This window comes from Penaeus japonicus, unplaced genomic scaffold, assembly GCF_977035675.1.
Source record: "Penaeus japonicus unplaced genomic scaffold, GWHDUDI00000001_assembly GWHDUDI00000004, whole genome shotgun sequence".
Lineage (NCBI taxonomy): Eukaryota > Metazoa > Arthropoda > Malacostraca > Decapoda > Penaeidae > Penaeus > Penaeus japonicus.
This window is the reverse complement of record NW_028234406.1, coordinates 19,284,765-19,289,764: the sequence shown is the minus strand read 5'-3', so window position 1 is coordinate 19,289,764 and position 5,000 is coordinate 19,284,765. Positions and strand designations below refer to the sequence as shown.

Here is a 5,000-nt window from a genome sequence, read left to right as displayed (position 1 = left end):
TCTCCCTCGCATCTTTTGTGCTGACTTTTACCTTGTTCCAGAAAGGGAAAGAGCCTTTGTTACAGGAGATCTCCAAGAAAGAAAGAGAGAACGAAAAAAAATGTTCGTTCTTGTGTGAAAAATAGGAAGAAATGTATTCAAACTCGATGTCTGTTAAGGTGCTTGTCACAATCAAAGGATATGATCGACTCTGAACTTTTCCGTTGACTGCGCTCTTTTTGTAATTTTCATGTGAAGTTGTAAATAAATAAATAAATAAATAAATAAATATATATATATATATATATATATATATATATATATATATATATATATATATATATATATATATATACATACTGTATATATATATACATATATATATATATATATATATATATATATATATATATATATATGTATATATAAATGAATACATACACACACACACACACACACACACACACACACACACACACACACACACACACACACACACATATATATATATATATATATATATATATATATATATATATATATATATATATATATATAAGAAAATAGATGGAAAGAAGACTAACCATTTTACATAACAGGCAGAAGAAGGAAAATGTGACAGAGAAATACGAGAAGGAGGGGGGGGGGGTAGATGACGTTTGTATAATTCATAATAATCAGTAAACTGAGGTTACAGCATGTGATGGATCAAGTATCAGTCATGTAGAAAAAGAAAAATAATGAAATACAAGTTTGAGTTTTAAAAGGACGATACAAACAATATTAAACCGGCCGGACTAGGTAAATGCCTTGCTCGTGTTGCATCCATAGAGACTGGGTGGAATTCTGCAACAACACTCGCAAGTTCCCGTTTAATGAGGAAGACACAACACCTGGTAACACAGCTGTAGAGAATCTTGAGTCATCTTTATCCTTCCCCCTTCTTCCCATTCACCTTCTGAAAGTTTTGTCTTTCATTCTCTTTTTGTATCTCTTTCCCTTTCCTTGTTTTCAACGTTTTTCTCTCTCTTTACTCCTCTTTTCAACCGCCAGATCTTGTTCCAGGAGCAGACTCATGATCTTAATATAGCGGAGTTTTCCCGAGGGCGGCCGACGTGCTGGTGGCGCCAGGGCGGACAGCGGGCCGAAACATCTTTTTCTTTTTTCCGGAATTGTTCTCTTGCGCGAATTCTATAGGCCCAGATGAAGTTTTAAGAGGGTCATGTGTGAGTTACCGTTTGTGGGAATGGATTGAGTCTCTCTCTTTTTTTTTTTTTTTTTTTTTTTTGTACGAAAGGGATGAAAGTTGTCCGATGGTAATGATTACATATACTTATGTACGTCCAGATCTCCACATTTGTGATCTATCCGAACCATGAAAAATAAATCACTCACTTATGTAAAATGCACAAAAAAGGAGGGAAAAAAACATTAGTAAACACATAAACAATGCCAAGAAGACGCAGAGATAAAAGACATAAATACCCCCACTAATAAAAAAAGAAAGAGCGAGAGAGAGAGAAAAAAAAAACAGTTTTGGATCGTCGACGAGAATATGGCGCCAGTCTCTAGTCGTTCGCGCTGCATGTAGCTCGGTCGCGCCGGGTTGGTGTTGGTGGCGGCGGGTTCGCGGACATCCCGAGATTCTATGAGCGTTACAGATGGAGGAGTGAAACCTCTTATGGGATCTCCAAGGGATTTCTCTCACGCTTCGACACTTTGCCGCTCGACGGAGGGTCTCTACACGCAACACTTTGGAAGAGCTGGGATAATGTTTCACCTTCTTTGCTGGAAGGTATGGGAATTTTTTTCTCTCAATGAAACTACATAGGTTCTATCACCAGTAAGAATCGCAACAACGAATCGAGTAATTCAGATAAATATAAACTCAAATTATACTCCATGATTTATAATTCCGCCGAGGAAATTCAGAAGATATTCAATGCAAGTACTCCACGGCCTCTCAAAAGGTTATCGGTATCCCTCCTCCTCCGATAACCATTGCTTGAGTGTGTCCAGGTGGTCGCTTTCCCCTCAATACAGCTGGTTCTACCTTCCCACGAAAACGGCCAATGCTATCTCAGGATTCCAAACTGAACCCTACGGATATCAGTGGTTCGGTCTACCTTCTGCGTGGGAGGAGGAGGAGGAGGGAAGGGGGAAAGGGAGGGATAAGGAGGGGTTCAAGATAGGTAGGGGAGGGGGGCCGTCACTCCAGGTTCCCTCCCCTTTAACGGGGTCTCAACCAGGCTCCGGCCCGACCCTGCCTCTCTCTCCCCTCTGCTCTTGATGCTGCTGCCGATGCGGTCCAGGGGAACTTACCTCGCTCGCCGGTGTAATGAAGTGTGTCTGTTATCGCTGCGTGTGAGGGAGTTAGAGAGTTATGTTAGAGAGAGGGGGAGAGGCAGAGGGTGGAAGAGATAGATAGATAGAGAGGCAAGCAAATACATACATACTGTATACACAATACGTAAAAAAAACATTTGAAGCACACACACACACACACACACACACACACACACACATAAATATATATATATATATATATATATATATATATATATATATATATATATATATATATAAAGAAAATTCATACCGTACTTTCCATGTTCCAACTCATCAAGGCTGTGGCGCGGAGGCCCCCACGCCTTCCCGAGGCTGAATAGATAAAATAAGGTGAGGCAGATTGGACCGCACTATGCTTATACACAAGGGAATTTTACGAAGCAGCATCCACACACACGTATCCGACACTCAAAACTTATCTCACGGAAGAGCAGCGCCGGGATGCTGGTGCTTCTGCCCCTCCGCCCCTGTTTGCCACGCGACTAATGGCTTCACCATGATATGGTTGCTGCACAGTTTGCAAGGAGCGCTGACCATGCGGGTTGTTACGAGCCCATCAAGGCAGACGCAACTGGCTAGCACTTGTTTTGCTCGCGTCTCCAGCCTTCGTGCGGGTGAAAAATAATAGAGACGTTGAGGTCTTTTATTCTTTTTATTTCAATGTTCTTCCTTTTAGCTTTTGTATGTCGTCGTCGGAATTTTGACGTTGCATATTAAACGTCATATCTTTTTTACCATTGTATTCTCTTTGTACATTAGAATTTTAAGATATCGAAAAAAGAAATAAAACGTGCATACGATTTCTCACACCGTTTTCTTTTTCTCTTTTCAGAAAACCCGGAATGGCTCTTAGGAACGTTGCCGAAGTTGCTGTGTGCGGTTGCGACTAGAAGCACTGTGCTTTATCTTCAGGCAGCGGGGAAAAAACACGCACACACACGCACGCAGCCTTAAAGAGTCTTCTATGTGATGGTGTCACATGGGAATAGAAAGACGCGGTGACACAAAAATATTTAAGGCGTCAGAGTGGAAGAAAGTTTTTTGACAGGAGGCAGATAGACAGAGCGCGTTTTAGATGAAAAAAAGTAGACAGGAGAAATTGTGAGAGACAAGGGTAAGATAACAGAGCGTAGAATACTTCAGCTGTGACAGAACGTGACAGACGGATGTGACAAAAGCTGGAAAAGAGAAGACGGGAAGCTAGCAAATATGGAGTGCAGACAGACAGAAGGAAAGGCAGCAGATAGGTAAAAAGAACAAAAAATATAAAACAAAACAAACCAATCCGAAATGACAGACCAAAAAGTAACAGACAACAGAAAGGCAGTAGTCACGAAAAACAAGCAGAAGAAAGGCAAGAGAAAAAAAATAAAACAAAGGCGAAAATATGGGGAAGGGAGGAAGGAAAATAAAACACAGAGAAATGGAGATGAAAAGGAAGAAAACAGAAAGACGGATGATGGCAGACAAAATGGCCGGAGGCATAAACCAACCCGCAGAAAGGAAAGAAAATTTTTGCCTTTCCTGCTGTTACGACGGCGTTGTATGCAAATGCCAGTTTTAAATAGTGTAGGCGTGGATAAACTATTTATTTAGTGACCATTTGGCGACACCGTGTTTGGCGAGGAAGTGTAACAAGAAGGCGGTGCGGAGCTGAAATGGCTAAAATATTTTTCTTTCCATGTTCAAAGTTGAGTTTCCAACGTTGAATTACGCCTCACAGTAAAATGGTCTTATAGAACTTTCAACAAAGCGGTGAAATATATCGGTTCGAGCGACCAGTAAGTTCAGATTGTCTGGGATCCAGGATATCAACTGTTATAACATTCATTCAGTAAAAACAAAAAGTCTTCGCAGTCAGCTTCATAAAGTGCTGAGATAAAGACCTTCTTCCCTGGTCGAAGGACCTCACAAAAATACTGAATCCTAGATGATTAGGTCATATGTTTATATATATATATATATATATATATATATATATATATATATATATATGTATGTATATATATTTATATGTGTGTGTGTGTGTGTGTGTGTGTGTGTGTGTGTGTGTGTGTTTGTATGTGTATATATATATATACATACATTATATATATATATATATATATATATATATATATATATATATATATATATATATATATATATATGAGTGTGCTTATGTGCTAATATACTTGTATGTGAAAATGTAAAAAACGTATATATACTGCATATACATATTGCGGTGTACAGTACGTATTTTGTATATATTTGTAAATGCTCGCACAGTAAGTGCTAATGGGAATGTTTGTGTGATTGCGACTGTGTGTTAGAGTGTATGTGTTCGCTCGTGTACGAGTACGTCTTTGGATTAGTCTCAGTTTTTAAAATCTTTTGTCCACGGAGACGATCATTACTGAAAGAAAAGGAAAAGAAAACGCTGCGAAAGCAAAGATTTGTGGAGGAGGGATCCTTTGTGGTAACCAAAGATAATGTTGAAATACAGCCTCCACCTCTAATGCAGTTTGTGGCAACGAAGATACGAGTTGAAATACAACTTACTAATGCAGTTTGTGTTGCTCGGGTTAATGCCAAAATACAACCGCCTCCGCTAATGCAGTTTGTGTTTCAGTGGTAACAGAAATAATGAAAAGAAAGCATATATTAGCTTAGTAATGTGAGTGACAATAACA

At 39.3% G+C, this 5,000-nt stretch overlaps 1 protein-coding gene across 2 annotated transcripts in view; it reads left to right on the top strand.

Moving 5' to 3' along the window:
• The window catches only part of LOC122248478 (protein SSUH2 homolog), a 451,933-nt gene that overhangs the window by 88,399 nt on the left and 358,534 nt on the right, over positions 1-5,000 (top strand). Inside the window, exon 2 of one of the 2 annotated variants that reach the window (XM_086536215.1) lies at positions 4,940-5,000. This exon is cut by the window's right edge and continues 344 nt beyond it. The gene's annotated coding sequence lies outside the window, so the exon portion shown is untranslated. Of the gene's footprint in view, positions 1-4,494 lie in introns of those variants that run through there. The other variant, XM_043008497.2, reaches the window with a different exon arrangement.